Source organism: Crocodylus siamensis, chromosome 3 (assembly GCF_052110815.1).
Source record: "Crocodylus siamensis isolate JL-2025a chromosome 3, ASM5211081v1, whole genome shotgun sequence".
Classification (NCBI taxonomy): Eukaryota; Metazoa; Chordata; order Crocodylia; family Crocodylidae; genus Crocodylus; species Crocodylus siamensis.
Window position 1 is genome coordinate 84,392,242 of NC_143397.1, and position 12,973 is coordinate 84,405,214.

General features: G+C 48.8%; 1 protein-coding gene across 1 annotated transcript in view; it reads left to right on the plus strand.

Moving 5' to 3' along the window:
* Window positions 1-7,545: 7,545 nt before the first annotated feature.
* Window positions 7,546-12,973, plus strand: part of KIF27 (kinesin family member 27) — a 45,203-nt gene continuing 39,775 nt past the window's right edge. Inside the window, exon 1 of the mRNA XM_090038668.1 lies at window positions 7,546-7,658. The gene's annotated coding sequence lies outside the window, so the exon portion shown is untranslated. The remainder of the gene's footprint in view (window positions 7,659-12,973) is intronic.

Genomic DNA, 12,973 nt, shown 5'->3' on the forward strand with positions numbered 1-12,973 from the left:
TATAAATAACAAATATTCAGATATGTATAAAACCTAGACACATTTTGGATTGTCTTGAGGGTATTAAAATAAGGTGTCCACAGTGTTCTTTCCCCTTTTTAAATGCTTTCTTGGTGTTTGAGTAACTGAGCAGTGTGGTGATGTTCCTGTGGACCCTGACCCCTCAAGTTATTCCTGAGTATGATACCCATTACTCCTTGAAAAGAATGAAGACCTGTGTTAAGTCTTATTGTGTCTTTCTCTCTGTTTTTATTTATATAAAAACGGGGAATTTTGTCACTACCAACAGGCAACAAGCTAAATGCAAAAATACAGAACTCTTGTCAGTTTTTCAAAATTAGGTTTAACATGTGGCAAATGTAGGTTACTTGAGAGGATGTGTGTCCTGTATGTCTCTCATTGTGTAGTTGATGGCTTCCTTTCTGGATGCCTATGAGTGTAGATAGGTATAACCCATACTTGGATTTATTTATTTATTTAATGCAAATCCCCTTGTATCTTCCCCCCATAATTTTGTTAAAACAACACAAGATCCCATGTCTTGATGTCTGAGACAATAATAAACTTTAGATAAATCTAGTATGAGAGAGGTAAGTTACCTCTCAGAGGAAATCATAATTTTGCTGTGTATGAGCCATACCTGCATGTGACATTTACAACTGACCTCCACTTCTGCTAATATTCCTCTCCTTTTAAAATATTTTTCCTTTGAGCAGAGATGGATGTTATCTCTATAAAAATGTGCTTTCTGACTTTCTCTGCCCCAGAAGCCTGAAATACCTTTCTCGTTCTGATCTGTTCAGCCTTCACACTTTTTCTATCCAGGTGCCTCTGAAGCCTTTTTTTGCAAGGCTCACAAGCATTGAGTTAATAACTGTAGGTATTTTATTTTGTATTAAAAAAATCAAACAAACATGAATAAACCCAAATCCAGATCCTGACTGGTCACATACCAGCCTTTTCTGGGTACTCACAGGGGTATGATATCTGTTTCACACTTTATAGATAACTACAACAGTATCCCACCTTTTGTCCCTGTGGGCCAAATGAACAGGCTCAGTCAGGTTCATGGGTTAAAATAGACCCTGAACTGCCTCTGCCCAGCCCCACACACCTGGATTGGGCCCCAAGTGGCCTTGGCTTGCCCCTGGGATCAGAATTAGGCCCCATGCTCTGGGATTGGACCCTGTATCATCCTGTGCACCTGAGGGAGCATGCAGGGCCATGCTATCTGGTATATGAGGCTTCTGACTGCTCCAGAAATTTGGTAGTAGGGGAGTGGTGGCACTACTCCCCTGTCACATTTTCATACAAGAGGGGAGCTCTGCAGGCAAGGTGGCTTGACATCAGGGGCCAGATCTGGTTGAGCACCTGAACTGTAACTATTATTACATGCACTATAGGATAAGGGTTTCAACTGTTTTAGACTTGAGGTGCTCCTGAATACACTTGCCCCCAGACAGACTTGAAGCAAGGACAGATCTGGGAGAGGGGAGATTTGGGATGCAGTTGAACTCCCCCTCCCCCTCCCCCTCTGCTTTGATTCTTGTTCCACCAAAACTAAAACCAAGTGCCTGCTAAGAGGGGCAGCAGTATTTCTATTCAGGCCCTGAATAGAAATAGAGGCAGTGCTGAGAGAGTCTATTGACTTCATGGCTCATTTTCATCTCCCTCATTCCTACTAGTCTCTTTTCAGTCCACATTTGTTAATACCCCTCTATCCTTTTTTAAGGTCTTGATATTTTACTCTTTTAACTGTCCTTTCTTGTGCGGTATGGCTGTCTGTTAGCCGTTCCTGGAAAAGTCTCTTCTATTTCATAACCGTGCAGAATGGTTTTAGTTCTGGTTGAAAACCTTAACTTGGCAAAATAGTGCTAACTTAGGTATAGAGATGAATGATAGTGAAGAATTAGAGGCACTGTGCAGACACTCAAGAAGCCTTGATTTTGTCTTATAGACCTGAATATGAGTCATGTTTAACTAGAGCAACAATGGGACTTACAATCCAGTATCTTCTTACTGTGTTTTTGCGTCAGTTTGGGGGGGAGGGTGAATTTTACAGACCCTGTACCTAATCAGTACACATTCTTCTAGTTCCACATGTATTGGCTTTGATCTGGAATTGGGTAATAGAGTGCTGGGCCCTTGGCGTATTCCTCAAGCTTCTAGTTTCCCTTTCACTGAAGAAGAAGGTGTGATGCTATAGGCCAGGAGTTTTTACCCTTTTCTAATAAGTGTACTCCTGCCAGCTCCCTTTTTAATAAGTGTACTAAAAAGGGGGAGGCAAGTGGCCAGACATGGAGCAGGGGGGGAAGGGGGTGGCAAGTGGTGGCAACGTGGCATCTGTACAGCCCTGTTCTCACCCGCCCTGGCCCTGCTCCTGTGAGGCAGTGGCATGGGCTGGTGGCACTCTGTCCCTACCCACCCTGACAAACCCTCTGGGACCTTTCAGAGTACCCCCAGGAGTACCTGTATCCCTGGCTGACAACCCCTGCTCTAGGCAAGGATGCACTGCACCACATGCATCCCCTTTGTCACAGTCCTAGGACTGCCCCTGACTGGAAGATGCATGGCACCCCTTGGAATAGGACTTGCTCTAATAGGAATAGGAAGGCTTTTGAGGCTTCCAGGAAAAAAAATACCATTATAAAAAATGTCTAGATGTTCTCAGGTGTTGAGTGTAGTCATTTTGCTCTAAGGACACAGGCAGACAAGGTTCTTTGGGTGAATGCAGTATCTTTTATTAGACCAACTAAATCAGGTGCTACCTTTTATTAGACAAGTTGGCTTTAGTTGGTCTAATAAAAGATATAGTAGTTAGTTGGTGATAAGGGCATAGTGCCAGGGGGCCTCTCCCCTGCTGCCAAATTTCTGGAGCTGGCAGGAGCTTCATGCACCAGATAGCATGGCCCTGCAGGCTACCTCAGGTGCACAGGATGTGGCGGGGCTCAGTTCTGGCCAGAAGAAACTAAGTGAGGCCTGATCCAGGCGGGCGGGCTGAGCAGGGGCAGTGCAATGCCTATTCTAGCCCATGGATCTGCCCCACTCCGTGCATTTGGCTCAGAGGGACAAAAGGTTGAGCACCACTGTTATAGTTAGTTATTCATAACATATGTCATGTGACACTAAGATGTGGGAGGATGTGGGCATGTTAGAAGGAAGGAATAGGCTACAATTGAACCTAGACAGGTTACAAGCATGGGCGGATGAGAATAGGATGGGATTCAACACTGACAAGTGCAAGGTGATGCACCTGGGGAAGAAGAACCAGCACCAGACCTAAAGGCTGGGGAACTCCCTTCTTGTCAGTGCAGAGGCAGAAAAGGATCTTGGAGTCATCATTGATGCCAAGATGAACATGGGCTGGCAGTGTGGGGATGCAGTCAGGAAGGCCAACCGTACCTTGTCATACATCCACAGATGCATCTCAAGCAAGTCCAAGGAGGTGATCCTCCTCCTCTGTGTGGCACTGGTCAGGTTGCAGCTGGAGTACTGCATCCAGTTCTGGGCGCCACACTTCAGGAAGGATGTGGACAACATGGAGAGGATCCAGAGGAGGGCCACTCGCATGATCAGGGGGCTGCAGGACAGGCCCTAGGAGGACAGGCTATGGGACCTGAACCTGTTCAGCCTCCACAAGAGAAGGCTGATGGGGGATCTAGTGGCCTGTTACAAGCTAGTCAGGGGGACCAGCAGGCATTGGGGAAAGTCCCTATTCCCCTGAGCACTGCCAGGAGTGACTTGGCATAATGGTCACAAACTGGCAGAGGGTAATTTCAGATTAGACATCACTAACTGTAAAACTATAAAGTATGAAACGGACATCATTAAATCCCTGTGAGTGCCCCGGAAAGGCTGATACAAAGCAAAATGTGACCAGGATCTGGATTTGGGTTTATTTGTGGGGGGGGGCTAATACAAAATAAGAGGTCTAGAGTTATTAACTCATGAGCTGACTAGCCTTAGTTGGTTTAATAAAAGATATGCAGCAGACCAGGTTTATTGGGTAAATGTGATCTATTCCGCACCTCCAAGACGAACCACACTGGGGCTAGAGGCAATATCTTTTATTAGACCAACTCACTCAGTTGGCCTAGAGGTTTCATAGTTTCTAGGGTCGGAAGGGACCTGAGCAGATCATCTAGTCCGACCCCCTGCCATGGCAGGAAAGAATACTGGGATCAAATGACCCCAGCAAGATGTTCATCTAACCTCCTCTTAAAGACCCCCAGGGTAGGGGCCAGCACCACTTCTCTTGGAAGCTGGTTTCAGACCCTAGCCGCCCTGACTGTGAAGTAGTGCCTCCTGATATCTAACCTAAATCTACCCTCTGCCAGCTTGTGACCGTTATTCCTGGTCACTCCTGGTAGTGCACGGGGGAACAGGGACTCCCCCAATGCCTGCTGGTCCCCTCTGACTAGTTTGTAAACAGCCACTAGATCTCCCCTCGGCCTTCTCTTGTGGAGGCTGAACAGGTTCAGGTCCCGCAGCCTGTCCTCATAGGGCCTGCCCTGCTGTCCCCTGATCAGACGAGTGGCCCTTCTCTGGACCCTCTCCATGCTGTTGACATCCCTCTTGAAGTGTGGCGCCCAGAACTGGACACAATACTCCAGCTGCGGCCTGACCAGTGCCGCATAGAGGGGGAGGATCACCTCCTTGGACCTGCTCGAGATGCATCTGTGGATGCATGCCAAGGTGCGGTTGGCCTTCCTTACTGCCTCTCTGCACTGCCGGCCCATGTTCATCTTGGAGTCAATGATGACCCTCAGATCCCTTTCCGCCTCCGTGCTGATAAGAGGGGAGTTCCCCAACCTGTAGGTATGGTGCTGGTTGTTCCTCCCGAGGTGCATCACCTTGCACTTGTCTGTGGTGAAACCCATCCTATTCTCGTCCGCCCACCCTTGTAACCTGTCTAGGTCTGATTGTAGCCTGTTGCATCCTTCCAATGTACCCACGTCCCCCCACATCTTAGTGTCATCAGCAAATCTGAACAGGGTGCTTTTTACCCCCTCATCCAAATTCCTGATGAAGATGTTGAACAGTGCGGGCCCGAGGACTGAGCCCTGCGGAACCCCACTGCCCACGTCCTCCCAGGTTGAGAAGGACCCATCCACTACCACCCTCTGGGTGCGGCCCTCCAGCCAGTTGGCGACCCATTTGACTGTGTGGGTGTCTACACCACAGCCCCCCAGTTTCTTAATGAGAATGGGGTGAGAGACAGTGTTGAAAGCCTTCCGGAAGTCCAGGAAGACTATATCCACTGCTACCCCTGCGTCTAATGATCTGGTCATCTGATCGTAAAAGGCCACCAGGTTGGACTGACAGGACCTGCCACTGATGAACCCGTGTTGGTTGCCCCTAAGCATGCAGTCTCCTGCTGGCCCCTCCTGGATGTGTGCCAGCATAATTTTCTCGAACAGCTTGCCTAGGATCGAGGTGAGACTAACCGGCCTATAGTTTCCCGGGTCCTCCTTCCTGCCTTTTTTGAAGATGGGGACCATGTTGGCCCTCTTCCAGTCCTCCGGTACCTCACCAGAGCACCACGAGTGCTCGTAAAGTTGTGCCAGGGGACTTGCAATGACCTCAGCCAGTTCCTTTAGAACTCTAGGGTGGAGATCATCCGGGCCGGCTGACTTGAATACGTCCAACCCCTCCAGAAGCTCCCTACCTAAATCCTCACTAACCCGTGGCCTAGCTGTGCCTCCCCCGGGGCCTGAGGCGGGCCCAGCAGGGAGGTGGTTGTTCTGGTCCCTACTTAGGAAGACGGAGGCAAAGAAATTGTTAAACATGTTAGCTTTGCCGTCTGGTGTGACGACTAAGTTTCCCATGTCATCCTGCAAGGGCCCCACATTAACCGGGACCTTTTTATACCCCCTACGTATTTAAAAAAAGACTTATTGTCCTTAATCTGGGAAGCTAGCCCCAGTTCCATCTCTGCCTTGGCCTTCCTAACTGCCCCCCTACATCGCCGAGCAACTACAGAATAGCCCTCCCTGGTGATGACCCCTTCTTTCCATTGGGCATAAGCCTCCTTTTTAGCAAGGAGACATTTCCAGATTCTTTTGGTGAGCCACAGAGGCTTGTGTGCTCTCCTGCTCCCTTTGATCCTCATTGGGATTACCTTCCTTTGGGCTTGGAGGATTGTCTCCTTAAGGAGCGACCACTCTCCTTGGACACCTGGCTCCCCTCCCCCCTGGGACCTCAGCACTTCTCCAACTATCCTCCTTAGCGCGTTGAAGTCTGCCCTCCTAAAATCTAGGGCCGCTGCCTTACTGCATGCCTTTGCTACCTTGCGCTGGATGGTGAATTCCAGCAGGCGATGATCGCTGTCACCCAGGTGGTCGAGCACCCGCAGCCCCCTCACCAGGTCATCACCCGTGGCCAGCACCAGGTCCATCAAGGCGTTCCCCCTGGTGGGTCTGTGCACCTCCTGGGTTAGATGGAGGTCCTGCACTCTGGCCAAGAACCTCCGTGAGCGTTCAGACCTGGCTGACTGCTCTTCCCAGCAGATGTCCGGGAAATTCAGGTCCCCCATGACAACCACATCCTTAGCCTTCACTACCTCTGTGAGCTGACCCAAGAATTCCTGGTCAAGCTCTTCTCCCTGGTTGGCAGGTCTGTAGTAGACTCCCACCATTAAGTCCCTTTCCCCTCGACTGCCTTGTACTCTAACCCAAAGCACTACAGAGTGCCCCTGCCCTGGCTCCTTGCTAATTAAGGAGGATGTGTATTCCTCCTTAATATAGAGCGCCACGCCCCCACCCCTCTTTCCTATCCTGTCCCTCCTGTACAGCCTATAGCCCTTGACACTGACCGCCCAATCATGCGTTTCGTCCCACCACGTTTCTGTAATCCCCACTATGTCCGGGCTGATGTCAGCCAGCAGGAGGGTGAGTTCCTCCTGCTTGTTGCCCACACTACGAGCGTTTGTGTAGAGGCATTTGAGGCCTCCTGTGGGTGTGTGTACTGACCCCCAGTCCCAACATTACCCTGGCCCCTCTCTCTTACCTGTTTGATTGCTTCGCTCGTGGGTCTGGGCTGGGCTGTAGTTGTGGGTGCTGTTTGGTCTGGCAGTCTGATATTTCCTCCGCCCTCATTAGACCAAGAGTTTTGTCTCTCTTTCTTAGACCAACAAGCCTACAGCACACAGACACCACATGCAGCCAGGTCTTCAGGTTTTTTTCACAGAAAGGAAAGGCTTGACTCCAAAGGAGTCTCCTGAGGGGACAAGCAAGCGCGAGAAACCGTCCGTCCCCATGGCCAACTCGGGGCCGTTTATTTCTGCGGCGACGGGCTTCAGGGTGGGGGAGGCGGCGCTGGGGACATCCTCTGGCTCTGCTGTGGCGCCACCCCGGGCTCCCACTGAGCCGCAGCCCTGCTGGCACCGCCAGGCAGGGGCTGGGCCGCAGCTCGAGGCAGCGGGGCCCCTGGGGACGCCCCCAGGTCCCAGATGTGCCTCAGCCCCCAGGTGCCGTGACGGAGGCGGGCGACGGCGCCGCTAGGGGCGCTGCGGCGGGCGGGCGGGCGGGGGCGGGGAGGGTGGCGCCGCTCTTGGCTGGGCTTGGCTGGGCTCTGGGAGGGGTGGCCGCGCGGGGCGGAAGAGCGCCGTTGTTGCTGCGGCAACAAGGAGTAAACAGAGGATCGGCGGTTGGGCGCAGGTGGGTGCCGTTGAGGGGCGTTCCCCCCATCCCCCCCCCGGTGCTGGCGAGTGTGGCGGGGGGTGCTCGGCTTAGGGCAGCGGCCCCGGCTCCTCTCGCGGGGTCCTGTCGGGGTCGGGACGGCGGCTGGGCGCGGGCACACCCTGGGCAGCGGCAGGCACACGGTGTGTCCCCCTGTCAGGTACAGATACGCGTACGCAGATGAGCGGGCACACCCGCAAAGGCACAAGTACACAGACATCCCACCTAGACAGGCACAGAGACGTGCACAGGTGTACAGATACCCCTCTCAGACAGGCACAGATTCACATGCATACACATACAGTCACCGAGGTGCATACACATATGCACCCTCGCACTCTCTGTCTCTCAGTGGACATCCCCCCCCAGACAGGCACATATGCCCACACTGGCACAAGTGTACACATGCCCAGAGAGGCAGAGGTGCACGTGCATACACACACACAGAGGCACAGGCACGTACACATAAAGGAGCACACAAGAATACAGAGAGGCACACACATGGACGCACAGATGCATATGCTTGTATAGATGTGGGTGGATTTGGAAGAGGCCCCGGGGTGCATGTGGTGTGGTGCATCACCAGCCAGCATGGCTTTGTCATGGGCAGGTCTTGTCTTACCAATCTCATCTCCTTCTACGACCAGGTAACTCACCACCTGGATAAGAGATAGGAGGTCACCATTGTATGCCTTGACTTCCAAAAGGCCTTTGATCTGGTATCCCATGATGATCTCACGGGAAAATTGGAGGATTGCGGGCTTAACTGCTCAGCAGTTAGGTGGGTAGGAAGCTGGCTGTGGGGTAGGACCCAGAGAGTTCTAATGAATAGATCTGTGTCATCTTGGTGAGAAGCGGCTGGTGGTGTCCCTCAGTGGTCCGTGCTTGGTCCAGTGCTTTTCAACATCTTTATCAATGATTTGGACGTGGAGGTAAAAAACTCACTGACCGAGTTCATGGATAGTACCAAGTTATGGAGGAGCGTGGTCACGCTAGAAGATAGGCTGCAGATACAGGCAGGGCTAGACAGGCTGGTAAATTGTGCGGATCGGAACTAGATGAAGTTCAACGTTGAGAAGTGTAAAGTGCTCCATCTGGGGATGAAAAATCCCTTGCATACCTACAGGTTCGGTGGCACAAAACTGACTAGCACCACAGCTGAAAGGGACCTAGGAGTAATAATAGACCATAGTATGAATATGAACGTCAGTGCGATGCTGTAGCCAGCAGGGCAAACAATACTCTGGCATGCATCAACCAATGTATCTCATGCAAAACCAAGGAAGTGATTCTTCCACTCACATTGATGAGGCTGCAGCTGGAGCCAGTTCTGGGTGCCACACTTCAACAAGGATGTGGAAAAGCTTGAGAGAGTCCAGAGGAGAAATACCCGTATGATCAGACATTTGCAAGGCAAGCCATATGAGGAAAGGCTGAGGGACCTGGGTCTCTTTAGCCTAAAAAAGGAGAAGGCTGATAGGGGACTTGATAGCAGCTTACCGCTACATCAGGGAAATACATAAGGGCTCAGCAAACAACTGTTCACCAGGGCACCCTAGGGGAAAACCAGGAGTAACACCTGGAAGGCCGTTTCAGGCTTAACACTAGGAAAAACCACTTCACAGTTAGGGTTTCCCTTGTGCGAATAAGTAGTACTGGGCTTTTAAAAAATGATTACACCACATTTCTAAACCAGCAGTGCCTTCTAGATTGTGATGATGGTCTGAAATGCTTTGATGTTTCTGATCTTCACAACATAAGCTAATATGCAGGTATGACCTGTGTGCATATTGTAACTACTGGTAAACCAAGGATGCTGTCAGCTTCTGTTTTGTATTAGTAGTTTCAGTGGCCAGACGTTCACCTGAAAGAGTTCTCTGTACCCAGAACTCAGATCTCTTGTTGTCGCTTTTAGGAATTTAAGCCCTGTAGTTATTCATTATGTTTTTCACAAGTCTCAGGCTAAGATACATTTGGTAATTAAATGACTATTGGAAGAGGATCTTTTTATTTTGTCTTTAAACAACATGAATATATCAGTTAAGTGTAAGCACTGACATATTTCTTTTATCTTTAAAGTGCTTATGAGATATCCTACATCTTTTTTTTAAATTTATAAATAAGAAAGCAAGTGTGTTATTTTTCTGGGCTAGGGTTTCTGTGGTGGTATGTCATTAGTGTAATTAAGTTTCTTGAAATATTTTTGTCTATGGCAAAAATGTTTAGATTATGTTTTGCCTGGAATGACCTGGTTTGTCTGGGATGATCTAGTTGGGGATGGTCCTGCTTTGAGCAAGGGTTTAGACTAGATCAGTGGTTCGCAACCTTTTTTGTACCAGGACCCATTTGTAAAACATTGATTGCCAGTCTCAACCCAGTGCCCCTCACTCCCAACCCACTGCCCCCAGGTCCCAGCTCCACAGTGTGTGGGGCAGGGGGTGAGTTTTTAGGGGCCAGGGAAAGGGACATGAGGGGCCCCAAGCAGCCCTTTCCAGGGTGGCAAGTGAAAAGTCGTGGTTTCCCATGTTTTTCTCCTTTAAAAGAGAACACATTTTTAAAGTTTATTTGTAACTATTTCATATATTTTTGCAACCCACGGGTTAAGAAACACTGGACAACTAGATGACCTCCTAAGGTCCCTTCCAACCCTAATTTTTCATGATTCTATGATTCTGTTTTACAAAGATAACTTTCATTTTCTGTCTATATCATACTGCACCTATTGCCATGTTCTGTCCTCTCTACCTGAGCTTTATGGGTATTTTTTAAATTAAAGTTTAGTAACTAGTATTGTGCACAGTATTACAATGATATGTACTCAAAAAGTGCCTTCTGCAGTTGAAAAATGTCTTTTATTTCTTTTGCCACCATTTAGAAAACAAACAGGAGCAAAATCTCAAGTATCATGTACATTACTTTAACATGGAAATATGATTTCTGTAATGTTTTCACATGGATGTCTGAGACACCCACCACTAAAAATGAGGGGGGAACCTATAAAAATAGAGGGTATATCTTTAAAAGTTAGTGAAAGCATCCCTTAGACCAGGGTTGTCCATCTTCTAAGCCCCTGGGGGTTGTATACCCATCAGGCCACATCAGTGGGGGCTTGTGCACTACATGCTTGTGAGATCCCTCACAACTACACTGCTCCCATGCTTGTGCTCACTGCTGCACTGTGCACTCATGATTGCTTCCACCCCCCTCTGTACCGTGCACCATAGGCTCACCCTCAGCTTCTTGCACTGCTGCAGAGCCCTGCTGAGTCCTCAGTTCAGCCCCTTGTGGGCTGCCACTTAGACAGCCCTGACTTAAACTAGTAACAGACAACTTTTCTGGGTGGCATGCCACAAGTGAAGGCCCAACCTAACACCAAATATTGCTCTGACCCCATCTCATGGAGGTGTAGCTGGTAGTTTGCATCCCTGGGGCACCAGAATGGAGGCAGGGGGGCTCAAGCCTCCCTGCAAGACCTGGTGTCACCAAGAAGAGCCAGGGTCTTCTCTGATCCTGCAGAATCCAAAGTGCTGAATTAGGCTGTGGAAGCAGCGCAGAAAAGGCTTTTGGCAATGACACCTGACAGCTCCTGCAACAGCATCCTGCCTCCATCTCCACTTCACCCCACCAGAGGCTGAGTCTCCACTGTCTCCATGCCAGTGCCTCCATTTATTGAGCACCAGGGCTCACATGCCACACAAAGCAGTTATGCATGCTGCTTGGGGCATGCATGCTGTGTGTTGGCTATCCCTGCCTTGTATCATTGGGTCTGTCTCTTTATAACTGCAAAATATAATTCTGTAAAAAAGAACATAAAAAATTCCAACATAAAATATGTCTTAGACTTGGTGTTACACAATAAGTCAAGGAAAGAACTTTTAGAACTGTAGTAAGGCTTTGATTTTAAAGTAATAAAAGTCAGAAGATCCATACCTTCTGCAGCATAATGTAAATTGCAATTTAAATCAGCAAGCAAAAAACCACATTTAAATAAATGATTTTAAACATGTTATGTACTTTTTAGCCATTTTCATAAAAAGAGATTTCAGTTGGTTGGTAGCCATTAAGTCATGCTGATTTGCAACGTTTTCACTAAATTTCATGCTACTATTGCCTTCCTAGGAGGATACGCTATAGACCAGAGGTTGGTAATCTATATCCTTCAGGCCAGATAGGGCCTGCGGAACCTTTGATCCAGTCCATGGGTGTGGAGCTTTGTGGGTGTTCGTCAGCAGGGAAGGGAGGGAGCTTTGGCAGCAGTTGCTCTCCCTGTCCTGCCACAGAGAGAAGCAGTAGTTACAGAAACTGTCCTCGCTGTGCTGCTGCTTCCTTCCACTGCAGTGGCAGGAGCGCTCCTTGTACTGCCACAGAGGGCAGATGTGGCGGCTGCTATCTGTTCACCTCCGACATCAGCTGTCATCCAGTCTGCACTTTGAAAAGGTTGCCAACTGCTGCTATAGACCCATTTTAAGAGGTTTTTTTGGGCGTAACACATTTATTAAGGCTAAGTTTTGGATATCAGTATTTGGAGAAATGATACATGATCTTTCTTATTTACTAGATTGATTTTTCTGATTGTTTCTGAATAAAAATTGGAATGCAAACAAAAAGGCAGAAAGCCAGCTTTTTAGAACACTTCTGTTCAATTAATAACAAACTTGTTGTGTACATAAGAAGAATGTTTATCTAAGCATATTTTCCACTAAAATTCAATTGACTTATTAGACAAAGGAGTAATTGAACTGAACTGTTTGTTTCCAGTCACCATATCCTAAATGACTTTAAAACTACTCTCACAGCCTCTCTCACCTTGTTTTATTTTAAAAAATGAAGAAGAAAACAACCCTTTTTGCTTTTTTTAATTCATCTAAGCTGTTTCTCAATTTAGAATGAATGAATTATTGACCTGAGATAACCCAAATAAAGTGAAATAATTCTTTCCACACTTGCAGAAGAGGCTAGCCCTTTCAGAAGTTGCTTATCATTTCCTAAAGCTATGGTTCAGTAATATGACTTTTCTTAAAACTTCAACAACCAAAGTGTATTCCACAGGCAGGGACATGCGGGGAGTGGATCGCAGCCCGGGCCTGGCCCCAGCTCCAGCCCCATATTGTCACTGCCTCAAGATCCTGGCCCTGGCCCTGCCCGCAGCTTCCTGGAGACCCCGGAATTGTGGGGCGGTGACAGTGCAGGGCCAGGGCAGAACCACAATGCTCTCCACACATGCTCATGCCCACACAACTGGGGCTCTGGCCCTTGCCTTGCCCCTGCACTGTCACCACACAGCAATCCTGGGG